The following is a 15469-nucleotide window of genomic DNA, read 5'->3' as shown; positions in this document are numbered from 1 at the left end:
CTGAATATGCTGAAAGGAAAACTGTTGCTCATCTTCATTCATCAGTGACTAGTCTTCCTACTAGTCCTCCTCTCAGAATTAGGTGTCAAGGCAGGATGATTATTATTATTATTAATTCAGGAAAAAGGTAGCTAATGTCTTAGGAAGAATTATGGCAGTGCACCAGAGAACAATAGCAATACCAAAGACATTAAGACCCTACTAAACAATTGGCTCAGGCATTTGACAAAAACCACTTGCTTGAGAGGTTTAAAGTGAGATGCTTCTAGTATAGCCCCATAGATAAATTGTAGTGGACAATCTTTACTGTTTGACCTCACCATGCCCCAGGTGTAGATAATGAAGAGTTTGTGCAGCAAATTCATGCAAAGGTGGCTAGTGCTTCACCATTTTTCAAATCAGTCAACCAGTACAGCAAGACCTCTAAGTTCCATTTATCAATTCCATCAGTAGTGGAAGAATTCAAAGTCACCAAGGAAGGAGCAGTCAGTACATTGCTACTATCTGAATATGAGAGAGTCAGACATGCAAACAAGACCATAAAGGATGCAGGAAGTGGAATCTTCAGAGAGCTGTGTAGGACGCGGAACAAACAATCTTTTGGAAACCTCAAGAGATCGTTGAAATAGTTGGTCAAGGATAGCTAATGCTTGGTAACTACAGCACCAGAAAGTGGAGAAATATCAATTCCAGGGACAAGACAGAGTTCATAGAGAAAATGATTTGAGATTCAACAGAGAAAACCATATTGAAAAGGTAAGATTTGCCCAGCCAGAATATTAGATACAGCAGGAACAGGCACATAAGTGTCCTAGAGGAAATTCTGGAGTACTGACTAAGAAAAATTGTCGTTCCTTCTGTGTGCTGTTGCTGACCTCTTGCTAACCTCAGATAACCTACAAATCTGGACCAAACAGGAAAACCTACTTTGTAAGCAGAGTGAAGCAAATCTTTGCAGTCTAAAGCACATTTTAACTGAACGGCCTAGGGCACTAAGGGAAAACTGATAGAAGTCGGGGTATGACAAGGTCCTTACAGATATTGTCAAGTGTGCAGAACTATAGAAAGTTAAGGTCAGCAGGTATCATCAGCTGGTATCAGATTCTATGGGAAGGTGATAAGGATCCTAAGGCAAAAGCAACTGTGGGGGATCCATTTTCTATTTTGCATTAAACCTCTGACTCAAAAGTTCAAATTGATCTGAAGGATAGGCTCATCTTTCTAGAAGAGATGACAGTAACAAAGCTCAAATCAGAGATGTTCCTGTCCTGCTATCCAGGAGCACTAAAACAATCATTATAGCTGAACTCACATGACACTGCTGTTCCCCATCCCAAGGTCTCACAGGCCCACACCTTCCAGACCCTCAGAGTTGGCACACTTAATGTTGGCACACTTAATGTTGGCACACTGAAAGGTAGGTCTGGTGAGATGGTTGAGATGATTGAATAGATATGTGTAGATCTGTGCTGCATCCAAGAAGTAAGGTGAAGAGGAAGTTCTGCTAGGTTCCTCACAGGCAAACAACATCGGTATAAAATTTTCTGGGCAGAGAACCCTGACAGGGTTGGGGGCATGGGTATACTTCTTGCGGAGAAATGGGTTGATAAGGTAATAGAGGTAGTCAGAGTCTGTGATAGAATACTTAAGATTAGATTAGTGCTACAACATGGGTTAGCAACCATTGTTTCGGCCTATGCCCTTCAGCCAGAGATAACTGATGAACAGAAAGACAGATTTTATGACACCTTCTTGCAGACTACCTTGTCGGCAAATGACAGGGACCTTCTCTTTGTGGCTGGTGACTTCAATGGGCATGTTGGACAACATGCAGGAGGCTTCCATTGCATACATGGAGGATAGAGTCTTGGTTCTCGTAATGAGAAGGGAACCAGGCTGCTGGAGTTCTGCGATGGAAATGATCTCATGATTTGCAATACTAACTTCAGGAAACCTGCCAGTCACCTATTCACCTACTGGTCTGGTGGACACACAAGTCAAACTGATTACATCTCACCAAGAAATGGGAAAGATGGGCATTTATAAATGCCAAAACCTTCCCAGGTGAATAATGCACCCCACAACATAGATTAGTAGTTAGCAACTTCAGAATCAGGGCTACATGGATGCCCAGAAGACCAGCATGGAGGAAAAGGGTCTGGAAGCTTAAGGACTATGCAAATAGATAGAGATTTAGAGATGTATTACTCATAGCTTTTGACAAATAGAGGCACATATAGCATCACATGATGTGGAAGACAACTGGAGGTTTCTACGGGACAACCTGCTGAGGGTTTCTGACCAGATCTGTGGATGGTGCAAAGTCCCCTCTCGACCCAAGGTAATGTGGTGGTGGAAAAGAAACAGACATGGAAGGACTGGAAGAACGGTGGTAGCAGTGAATTGTATCAAATTGTCAGAAGGGCATAGATACAAATAACTACTGGTTTACTTAGCCAAGGGGAAGCAGATAAAAAAAAGTTTGCAATGTTCCGCATTGTGAGGACCAAAGACTTGAAGTGTTTCATGTTGCAAGACAGAGTGTGAAAGAGAATCATGATGTCATAGGAGAGAAATGTGTTTGCATGGATGATGGCTCACATGCATTTAATGAGGCTGTAAAGACAGAGACTTGGAGATGCCACTATGAAAGGTTGGTAAATGAAGAGAATGAATGGGAGAAAGAGAGTCTGCTGAATGTTGACCCAACAAAGAACAGCTATCCAAATTGACAGTACCTTGGGAGATAAAGCAATTAAGGATTTCAAAACAGAGAAAGCCCCCGGCCCATCGGGAATTACCACAGAGATGCTTAAAATATCTAGCAGTGTCGGCTATAATGTAGTCACCCATATAGTCTATCAGGTGATACATGAATGAGTCATACCCAATGACTGGTGTAGCAGCACCATAGTCAACTTCTACAAAGGTAAAGGTGACGCTTTAGATACAAATAATGACAGAGGTATCAAGTTGTTGGATCAGGTAATGAAAGTCACTAATTAAGGAGAGAGTCAGTTTAGATGAGATGAATGTTGGATTTGTGCAATTGAAAAGCACCACTGATGCTATATTTCTGGTAAGACAGTTGCAGGAGAAATACCTAGCCAAAGATAAAACTCTGTACCAGGCTTTCGTTGACATGGAAAAAGCTTTTAACAGGGTCCCCTGATCCCTTATCTGGCGATCAATATGGAAACTAGGGATAGATGATTGGTTAGTGAGAGCTGTACAAGCCATGTACAGGGATGCAGTCAGTAAGGTAAGGGTTGGCAACGAGTACAGTGAAGAATTCTGGGTAGGGGTAGAGGTCCACCAAGGATCAGTCTTCAGCCCCTGCTTATTCATCATAGTCCTCCAGGCAATAACAGGAATTCAAGATAGGTTGCACCTGGGAGCTTCCCTATGCTGATAACCTTGCTCTAATAGCTGAGTCACTATCAGAACTAGAGAAGTTTCTGGTGTGGAAGCAAGGCCGAGAATCGAAGGGCCTTAGAGTCAATCTAACAAAAACCTTAAGTAGGAAGGCAGACAAATCACAAAAACCTTCAGGTAGATGGCCCTGCTCAATCTGTAGAAAAGGTGTAGGTAGAAACTCCATAAGATGTACCCAGTGTAAACTATGGATACATATGAGGTGCAGCAATATCAAGGCTAACTGGGAAGATAGTTTTTCTGTTCGGCAAATGCTCAGGGGCAATCAACACTGAAAATGTGCAGAAAACAGCGTCCATCACATTCCAGGGGGAAAAACTACAATTGGTTGATAGCTTCCATTAGCTAGGTGATCAAGTCAGTAGCAATAGTGAATGCTCTGAGAGTGTAGCTGCTAGAATAAGAATAACCTGGGCAAAATTCAGAGAGCTCCTACCTCTGCTGGTGACAAAGGACCTTTCACTCACAGAAAAAAGGTAGACTGTATGACGCATGTATGTGAATAGCCATGCTACATGGCAGTGAAACATTGGGCCAATACTGCTGAGGACATGCGAAAGCTTGCAAAGAATGAAGCTAGTAGACTCCACTGGATGTGTAATGTCAGTGTGCATACACAACAGAGTATAAGTGCCCTGAGAGAAAAGTTGGACATAAGAAGCATCAGATGTGGTGTGCAAAAGAGACGATTGGATGTGAACAGCTGTGTGACAAAGGGTCACACCCTAGCAATAGAGGGAACTTGTGGAAATTGTGGAAGAGGTAGACCTAGGAAGACCTGGGATGAAGGGGTGAAGCACAGCCTTCGAACATTGGGCCTCACCAAGGCAATGACAAATGACTGAGACCTTTGGAGATATGCTGTGGGTCTTCTCAAGAACAAGGAAGCCAAGTGAGACCGTAACCATGGCCTATGCTAGTGCAGCATAACCAGCCCATTTAAGAGTACTCTTCAATCATTGGGCAATAAACTGCGCTTGCAAAGACCAGTTGAGACAAGTGAAGTTGTTGTCGTGGCCGATGACAGTACCGCCTGTTTGACACCCATGCCAGTGGCACATAAAAAGCACCATTCAAGCGTGGTCGGTGCCAGCACTGCCCGACTGACTCTCATACCAGTGGCACGTAAAAAGCACCACTACACTCTCATAATGGTTGGCATTAGTAAGGGCATCCTGCTGTAGAAACATTGCTAGATCAGTCAAACCGTCCTCAGTCAAAACGTCCAACATCATGCCAGCAAGGAAAGTGGACATTAAACAACGATGACAATGATGATGATATATATGTATGTATACATATATATATGTACATATATATGTGTACATATATATATGTACATATATATGTGTACATATATAACATAACAACAAAAGAATGAGACTTCAATATTAGAAAAATAGAGGATAATTTATGTTGGACTGAAGAGCTACAATACATTCTCGTCAGCTATTCATGGCAACAGACACAATGACAAAAAATACCCATTAAATAAAAGGGAAGTAACTCTAATAGGTGGAAAAAGAAAAAAGATTAAAAATACACACAACCATACTCTCACAATATATAGACATAAACCCCCTGCGTTCACAATGTCTACATACGTACACACTCACACAAACATCTATATATACATGCATCCACACACAAACATATATGTATGTACATACTCATACATACACGCATATCCACACACGCTGACATGTATATGTATATATGTACGCAACCACATCTTCATATACGCATAGGTGCTTAGAGGCATACACGTAACATAATACATATATATATTTATATACAAACATACATTCGCATTCCTGCATACACACATATATATATGTATACATATATATATATTTATATACACACACACACCCTCCCATCACAAACCCACACCCGCACATATACAAACATACGTATATTTGTATAAATGAAGGGGGCATGTGCATGAACGACACACATATGCCCCGGACACAGTCTTACACTTATATACGTACGCATACACACACGCATATATAATATATATATATACATACACACTCACACAAAAAGGAAAAAGGAAAACATGAAAAAATATAAAGAATAAAAGATAAAAAATAAAAAAATTAATGGAAATTAAAACACATGGGAAAGCTTGTGCAGGAACATAGTAGAAATGTGGATACCATAACAGGTATTTTATGACATGTGGACATGATTCAAAAAGTTCAGTTCTTGAATTTAAGCATGTAGTGGGGTGTAAGGAACTTTTCCTGATGAGTCATCTTTCCATATTACAAAGACCACACTTGACACTACTGTTGGTATAAGGTTTCCACTTGACACTACTGTTGATATAAGGTTTCCACTTGGCTAAGATCTTCCAGTAAATCTTTCATTTATTCCAATGTCTGAAGCTTAAGGTGTGATTGTTGAATCTTGCTTTGAAATTTCTCTCTCTGACACCCACATAATTCTTGGATGAAACTGCATTATCAGCGTTTGTGGAATTTACAGTGGCTTCATAAATAATGGCTTCGGTCATACAGGCTCCATTTAGTGGGCACAAGTCTTGATCCCTGCAGGAACAGCAGGCTTCGTATTGTTGTGTTGTATTCTAACATTTGAAACTCCAAGTACTATAATGACAACCTTTTACTGTTTGTTCTAAATTATAATACACACACACACACATATATAAGGAGAAAAACAACAAGCTTAAAATCTCTGATTGAGATCTATATAGTAACAGTACTGGATAGTAAAGTTTATTTGCCCACATAATGTGGTAGTCCTCACTAGGAGTATGTTACTACTTTTTAATTCCACGAAACCATCTTTTCCAGTTCGTTAATCGACATATAATTAGTGTCCGAGACATACTGTTGGCAAATAAACTTTACTATCCAGTACTGTTACTACATAAATCTCCATCAGAGATTTAAAACTAGTTTTTCTTCTTACAATATCAGCAACTGAGAGTCACTTTGAAAAGTATAGACTGTGAAAAGGGTCAGCTGACTGCTGTCTTTAGCCAGGTGGTTGTCCAGCACCGAGAAAGGGAAATAACTTCAGTTAGTTTATTTTACTATCCACAGCAGATCTTCACATTGGTAAATCCATGTCTCTAGAGTGACTGGATGTTGTCGGTAGAGAGGAAATAATAAATTAAGAAGGAGAATAGAGATTTATATATCCAGTTTTATTCTGCTGTGAATCACGTCTTTCCATTTCTGCACCTACATATGTTTCTGCTGCATTTTGTGCACAGTGCAAAATTTTGCTTCTTGGTGTGCATTTTATTGTTATTTGCTGCTTCTTCAGGGTACAATTAACTGCATTTTGGATTCCATCTGAACTAAATACAAGTCCAACCAAAAAATTTCATACACATGGTATTAGTATTCTAAAACTAAGCTAAATTCTGAGGTTTTCAACTCTCTAGCAGAGTTGTTTGTCTCTCTGTCACACACTAACCTTTCATCATCTGACATAAGATCACCTCTTTCAATGCCCCCTCCCCTATCTTACAAAGTTACTTGGTGACCTTGCCAGTACAGGTGCCACTTAAAAAACACCCAGTCTACACTGTAAGGTGGTTGGCATTTGTATAGACATCCAACTATAAAAACAATGCCGAAACTGACCTTGCTTGTGAGAGTGCCACATAAAATCCACTCAGGCCACTCAGCGGGGTGGTTGGTGTTGGGAAAGGCATCCAGCTGTAAAAACTATACCAAAACAGACAAAGAAGTATGGTGCTGTCTTCTGCCTAGCCAGCTCATGTCAAACCGTCCAACCCATGCCAGCATGGAAGAAGAACGTTGAACATGATGATGATAGCCAAATATACATACATACTTCAAGACATAAATATACATAAACTAGATGTACCCACCGTGACATGTTGGGTCACAACCATTCCACATTGAAAATGACAATGTGTGGTGGCGAAGGAAAAATTACTATTTCAAACTTCATGCAATAAAATTCTTAAATAATACAGTTCTCCTGTCTTTGGTGTGACAACATAAACACAACCCAGTAGTTCTTCTGTAAAAACATTCAAATGGCCTTCAACTTCCTTTTTTTTTTTTTTTTTTTTTTGCTTTCTTCGGATCTGTTCAGTTTGGCTCACAGACTTTTTAATAAATTTTTTTCTAACTAAACAGTTCAAAACTTTGTATACTGGTGTAATTTCTCACACAGAACACAGTTTACTTTGAACATTTTTAGCAAAATTTCATATTTTAGAAGTTATTTTGTGTTAAAGTTATCGTATTTGGGTAATTTTAACCAATCAACGATGTGTATTCAGTTGAAGAAAGCTACTGGTGTTTGCAATAGTAATCGAGTAATAGTAATTGATAGTAATCTATAGTAATCGAAGAACAACTTCGGGGTCATCTCTACTAAATGTCACCACTCTGTTCTCATGCATTCCTTACTCTTTCCATCTCTACTTGCAGACAGACACTTCTACACTATCAACTACCAACCAGTGAGCGAACTTGTCACTGCCACTACAATTACTATACTTTCTGGGGTATAAGCCACTATTTTACCTGGAAAATTTAGTTGTGCACCTAATATGTATACTTTTTTATAAGTTTCAGGAGGAAAATGATTTGTGTATAGTGATCGACTGATTCCACTGATTTTTTCAGAGGAATGGTCATTTGGTGAACAATGCAAAAGATTACAGCTACAGTACATTGGTGCCTGGAAATAAACAAAGAATATTCTTCATGTTTTGATAATGTTATTTTTAATCTAATAAAGACTTTTATATTGACGAAATGTATTTTGTTGTTGAATATAGTAAGATAAAATAACTATAACAATACATCTCATAGTTGTAAAATAAAGCATTTTGAAACTACATACATATCAACAACAAAAAAGCTAGCTGTGGGCCCATAGCTCTATACTTCATGTGTGGAAAAAAATCAAAATTTTCCCCAAATTCAGCCCTGCGGCTTAAATACCAATGTCAAGTAAACGAATAAATATTGTAAATAATATTTTTTCCTTCTTGATGTTGATACTTCAATGTTTACTGGTTACTCTGACGTGAGAACCAACAAAAAAAAGCATGTAATATGCAACACAGGCAGTAAACAAAAAATAAAATAAAACAGAGTGGTGACATTTAGTAGAGATGACCCGGAAGTTGTTCCACTTCAATTACTATCGCAAACAGCAGTAGCTTTCTTCAACTGAATACACGTCATTGATTGGTTAAAATTACCGAGATATGACAACTTTAATACAAAATAACTTCAAACATACGAAATTTTGCCAAAAATGTTCAAAGTAAACCATGTTCTGCATGAGAAATTACACCAGTATACGAAGTTTCAAACTCTTTAGTTAAAAAAAAATAATTAAAAAATCTATGAGCCAAACTGAACAGATCCCTTTCTTTGTTACTACTGTTCCAAGTGAAATACATGATTACTTCAGCATAAAGTTATGCTTTTGCAAAGTCATCATTGATGTAGAATGAAAAGAATTCTGTCAATGCTGTTCTCATATGTCTTTCATATAGCTTCGTTATTTCTGAGCAATATTCTTTGTTCATCTGTTTGAACTTGCAGTCTCACTATTGCAGGTACTATTTCATGAATTGAAAATCCTAATATGGATACAATTGCTTCAGATGGTCCAATTACCCAATATCTACCCGTTAGATATTGACTAATTTCGTTATCATTGTTTATTTGAACAGTAGATTGGTCATTTCCTTTCAGCGTGTACTTGATGAGGTACTTAATTGACCTCACTGAGGCAATGGTTTCAACATTGCAGTGGCATTTGAATAGTTTCATTATAAGGTACAACCCATTTGTTGTTTCTTTTTCCATTCTTATGAGATTGAACTCCTCCCATTGCAACTGATCTTTGTCTATAAAATGATAGTTTGTCTGTTTTGTTTTTTTTGCCTTTTGATTAAGATGATAAAGATCAATATTTTATTTTAAATAAAACATTAATTTCCCCATTAACAAAACAACAAAAAAATCAAGTATCTGTGATTCAAAAAATATCTCATAAAAATATAAGAATTTCTCTTTCAAGTCCAATGAGTAAGGAAAGAAAAAAGAAAGTAAGAAAAAAGAAAGTAAGAAAAAAGGATGGACAGTGGTAGCTGTGAGGACTCTTTGAAGTGTTGACATTTTCAACTTGATTTTTTTTCTTCGAGGGGGAAAATGACTATTTTATTTGTAATTTTTATCATCTTAACCAAATGGCAGGAAAATAGACAAACTGACTTTTAGTATAATATATATACATATATATATATATATATATATATATATATATATATATATATATATATATATATATATATATATATATACACACACACACACACACACACACATGCAAACATATACTTGTACACAGAAATACACATATAGATATATAGAGTTAAAAAAAGGATATATACATATATGTAGATGCACATATATACATGCATATACAGATATTCATAGATCAGTACAAAGACACACACACACACACACATACAGACATAGGCGATATCATATATAGAAACGTGTACCAATACATATATAATACACTTTATAATGAACAAATGTAAGCATAAGAATGCAGATTTATATGTATGTGTGTGTGTATATATATATATATATATATATATATATATATACACACACAAACACACACACAAATTAAAAAACATTTAGACACACGCACACACACATATCTTTCATCATTTAACGTCCGTTTTCCATGCTGGCATGGGTTGGGTGGATTGATTGGGGACTGGCAAGCCAGGAGGCCTCACCAGGCTCCAATCTGATCCAGCAATGTTTCTACAGTTGGATGCCCTTCCTAATGCTAACCATTCCAAGAGTGTAGTGGGTGCTTTTTACATGCCACTGGCACAGGAGCCACTCAGGTGGCACTGGCATTGGCGAGGTGTTCAGATGGTGCTTTTTATGTGCTACCAGCACAGGAGACAGTTGTGGTGGGTGGGAGAGGGGGGAGCTGGCATCGACCTAGTTCAGATGTTGCTTTTTACGTGCCACTGGCACGGGTAGCCAGTTGGTCGGCACTGGCAACAACCCACACATGAATGGTGCTTATTGTGTGCCACCAGCACGGGAGCCAATCAGGTGGAACTGGCATCAGCCACAACTACAATTTCCATTTGATTTGATTTTGATTTTGATTTTACTTGACTCTCAATAGGTCCCCTCAAGCATGGCATATTGCCCAACTATTCAAAGGTACTTTTAAAATGGGCTGGTTATGGGACACTGGTGTAGGCTATGGCTGTGATATCACTTTACTTGCCTGGTCTTCTCAATCACAGCATATCTCCAGAGGTCTCGGTCTTTTGTCATTGCCCCTGTGAGGCCCAACATTTGATGGTCATGCTTCACCACCACATACCGTGTCTTCCTGGGTCTCCCTCTTCTACGGGTTCCTTCCACTGTTAGAGTGTGACACTTCTTCACACAGCTCGTCTCATCCATATGCAGCACATGACCAGTGCAGTCATCTCTCTCGCACACCACATCTGATGCTTCTTATGCTCAACAATTCTCTCAGGGTGCTTACACTTTGTCGTGTGTCCACACTGACATTACACATCCAGTGGATCATACTTGTTTCATTTCTTTCAAGTATACGCATGTCTTCAGCAGTCGTGGCCCATGTTTCACTACTGTGTAGCATGGAAGTTTGTACACATGCATCATACAATTTATCTTTTACCCTGAGTGAGAGACCTTTTGTCACCAGTAAAAGTAGGAGCTTTCTGAACTTTGCCCAGGTTATTCTTATTCTAGTGACAATGCTCTCCGAGCACCTACCCCCACAACAGACTTGGTCACCTAGGTAGCAGAAGTTATCAACTACTTCTAGTTTCTCCCGCTGGCATTTGATGGAATCAGTTTCTGAGCATCTGCAATGTTTATTGCCCCTGTGCATCTGCCGGACACAAAAGCTATTTTTCCGGATAACTTTCCTTTGATGTTGCTGCACCTCTTATGCATCCAAAACTTGCATTGGGTACATCTTATGGAGTTTCTAACCACACCTTATCTACAGATCAAGCAGTGCCATCTACCTGAAGGTGTTTGTGATGTGTTTGCCTTCCTACTTACTAGGACTTTGGTCTTTGCAACATTGACTCTAAGGCCCTTCAATTCTAAATCTTGCTTCCACACCTGAAACTTCTTCTCTATTTCTGGTAGGGATTCTGCTATGAGAGCAAGGTCATGAGCACAGAGGAGCTCCAAGGGGCAACCTATCTTGAATTCCTCAGTTATTGCCTGGAGTACTATGATGAATAAGACGGGGTTGAGGTCTGATCCTTGGTGAACCCCTACTTCTGCCTGGAATTCTTAACTATACTCATTGCAGACCCTTAGCTTACTAACGGCAACCCTGTACAGCTCTTATTCACCACTCATCAATCCCCAGTTTCCGCATTGCCCACCAGATAAGGGATAGGGGGAACCTTGTCAAACGAAAGCCAAGTATAGGAGTTTATCTTTAGCTAGGTATTTCTACTGCAGTTGCCATACCAGAAATATAGCATTAGTGGTGCTTCTACCTGGCACAAAACTGAAATGCATCTCATCTAAACAGACTCTCTCCTTAATTAGTTGGACTATGACCCTCTGCGTGACCTTCATCACCAAGCAGTTTAATAATGCTGTAGTTATTTCTATCTACCTTTGTAGCAGTCGACTATGGTGCTGCTATGTCAGTCATAGGGTATGACTTCTTCATGATTTACCTGGTTTACAATACAGGTAACTAGGCCATAACCCACAGCACCAGATATTTTAAGCATCTCAGCAGTGATTCCTGATGGGCGGGGGGCTTTTCTTGACTTCATATACTTAATTGCTTTATCTACCACGGTGCTATCTATTCAGGTAGCTGGTCTTTCTACTCAGTCAACATTTGGCAGGCCCTCCTCCTCCTATTCATTCTCCGTATTCAACATCCTTTCATAATGGCTTCTCCAAGCCTCCTTCTTTGCAGAATCATTAAAAGCAAGTGCACCATCATCCATGCAGACATATTTCTCTCCTGTGACATCACAATTTTCTCTCACACACTGTCTTGCAATCCAAAATACTTCAGTTCTTTGGTCCTCACGTTGCTGAACATAGGCAAACTTCTTTTCTGCTCCTCCCTTGGCTATGTATACCTGTCACCCAGCCTCCCTTCTGGCTATATGGTACAGTTCCCTGTTATCCCCACTCTTCCAGGATTTCCAGGCCTGTTTCTTTGCTCTGATGGCCTTGTCTACTGTATTATTCCACCACCACGTTACTCTAGGTCTGGAAGGGACTTTGCACCAGCCGTAGATTTGGTCTATGGCGCTCAGTAAGCTGTCCCATAGGAATTTCCAGTTACCCTCTCTGTCTGAAGTCTGTAGCTCCTCCTCTCTCTCTCATCAAATTTCTCAATGAAGATGTCCCTAAATCTCTGACCATGTGAAGGGTTCTTTAACTTCCAAATCTTTCTTTTCTGGAATGGTCTGCTTCTTGGCATCCTTCTGGCCTCGAGTCTAAAGTCACTAATAACTAGTCTATGCAGGAGGATACATTCTTCACCAGGGAGGGTCTTTGTATTTAAGAGTAACCTTGCATCTCACTATCTGGTGAGGATGAAATCAATCTGGCTAGCAGAGTCACCTGATTGATAGCTTATCAGGTGGCTGTCTGGCTTCCTGAAGTTAGTGTTGCAGATTAATAGGTTGCATACATCACAGAACTCCAGTAGCCTAGTTCCGACTTCGTTTCGGGAACCAATTCCATGGACCCCGTGAACACCATGGAAGATATCAGATTACCATACAACATGCCCATTAAAATTTCCAGCCGTAAAGATGAGGTCATTGGCACTTGTCTTTGAGGCAGCCTGAAGAAGGATATCATAAAAGTGGTTCTTCTGTTTGTTTGGTAGGCCTGCTTGTGGGGCATAGACAGAGATAATTGTAGCTATACTATTCTGCAGGACTAACCTGAGCTTAAGCACTCTACTGCATACCCTGACTACCTCTATGACCTTATTCACCCATTTCTCTGCAAGGAGTATGCCTACACCCCCTACTCCATCGCTGTTACCTTCCTAGATTTTATACCTATGTGCCTTGCCTGTGAGGACCCTGGCTGAAGCTCTTCTCCACCTTACCTCTTCTATGCAGCATACATCAACATGTCTCTGTTTAAGCATCTCTACAATCTCACTAGACCTACCATTCAGTGTGCCTACATTGACAGTGCCAACTCTAAAAACTGGGAAAGGAATATGGGAGGAGGCATGGGGAGGGGAGATTTTATTCAGTGCCTGAAAAGAAGAAGGTTTCCATGTTCGTTTGATAGACATGCTACACCTGTTCTCACTTTTGACCCGTCATCATTCAAGCATTCAAGTGTGTTAAGATTGTTGCCCCTACTGGGGGTAGGAGTAGGTGTTAGCAGTGTTGTGAGTATAAGCATTATGAACATCGTAAAAATATAAATTTAAGCATTACTGGTGTTGCAGATATAAGTAAGTAAATCAATAAAAATAAATATCAATATGACAATGTTAGATTAAGAAGATGGGCACCAAAACTAGTTGCATTCGTTCTGGGAGAGGAAATTGCAGGTATGATAGAGGATACCACCAGTGAGGGAGGGGGGTTCCCAGTGAGAGAAGAGAGGAACAAGCATGCCCATACACACACACACACACACACACACACACACACACACACACACACACACACACACACACACACACACACACACACACACACACACACACACACATACACACACGCACGTGCCCTCACACATACGCATGCGCATGCACACAGGAACAAGCAGGCATGTACAGCCCATTAGCTTTCTGTTTCCACTTCAATACGTCCACAGAAATTACTGAGTAGTTAGTTGACAAATTTCGAGTCAAAATGAAAGATAGCCGATTAAGTAGGTGAGCAGTTAAACTAGTTGTATTTCTCCTGGGAGAGGGGATTGCAGGTATGATAGAGGAGTCCATCAGTGAGTTTCTGGTGAGAGAAGAGTGATATCCGGTGATGGCGGTGGGAGAAGAGAGAGATATCCAGTATTGGTGGTGGGAGTGAGAATTGGCTGGTGCACTGTGAAAAAGCAAGGGTTAATTTAGAGAGATGATACAAAATATATGTAGCCAACTTGAGAACACAGGAGGGAAGGAAAGATTTCATTTAGAAAATTACATGAAGAATTAATGTGACACAAAGGCCAAGAGAGAATAGGAAGTTATATATTGAAGGGTCAATTTAATAATAGCTTATGAAAGTAGATATTAGTAAATAATACATATTAAAAGTATCAATTGCAAATGGCGAATGAATGCATGAGAAGATGGAAAAACGAGAGAATATCTTAGCTTAGCAATGCATAACTGGGCGTCCAAAAACCGTCTACGTGGGATGAGTTGCGTAAAAAAAAACAGGAAGGGAACATGAGAGTAGAGTGTTTTATAGATATGCTACAACCGGAAGTGGACATTATGGAATAGCGCTTTCTCACTGGGTTGAAAAAAATAGCAATAATAGTAGCAGAGAATAGCACAAGAAGCTATTTTGAGTAGGAAGGAATAAGACAATAGTATGAAGAATATTTAACCAACATGAAACACAGAAAGATCAAGCAAGGGTTACTTTAGATACATGGTACAAAATATATGTAGCCAACTTGAGAACACAGGAAGGAACAAGAGATTCCATTCAGAAAATTACATAAAGAATTCAGGTGAAACGAAGGCTGAGAGAGGGAGATTGGGAAGCTATATATTTAAGGGTCAATTTAAATAATTAGCATATGAAAGTCAATATAAGTAAATAATACATATTAAAATTATTAATAGCGAATGACAAATGAAAGCATTAAAAGATAAAAAAACAAGACAATATATATATATATATATATGCACACACATATCTATATATATATCCAAACACACACACACATGTATACACACGCAAATAAATCCACACATAGATATATATGAAAGTATTTCATATAATATA

General features: G+C 39.3%; 1 protein-coding gene across 1 annotated transcript in view; it reads right to left on the bottom strand.

The window, feature by feature from the left end:
• LOC106877988 (multiple epidermal growth factor-like domains protein 8) overlaps window positions 1-15469 on the bottom strand; it is a 575983-nt gene that overhangs the window by 507526 nt on the left and 52988 nt on the right. The window lies entirely within an intron of this gene.

Source organism: Octopus bimaculoides, chromosome 1 (assembly GCF_001194135.2).
Source record: "Octopus bimaculoides isolate UCB-OBI-ISO-001 chromosome 1, ASM119413v2, whole genome shotgun sequence".
Taxonomy (NCBI): domain Eukaryota; kingdom Metazoa; phylum Mollusca; class Cephalopoda; order Octopoda; family Octopodidae; genus Octopus; species Octopus bimaculoides.
The sequence above is the reverse complement of the archived record's forward strand: the minus strand, read 5'-3'. Positions and strand labels throughout refer to the sequence as shown.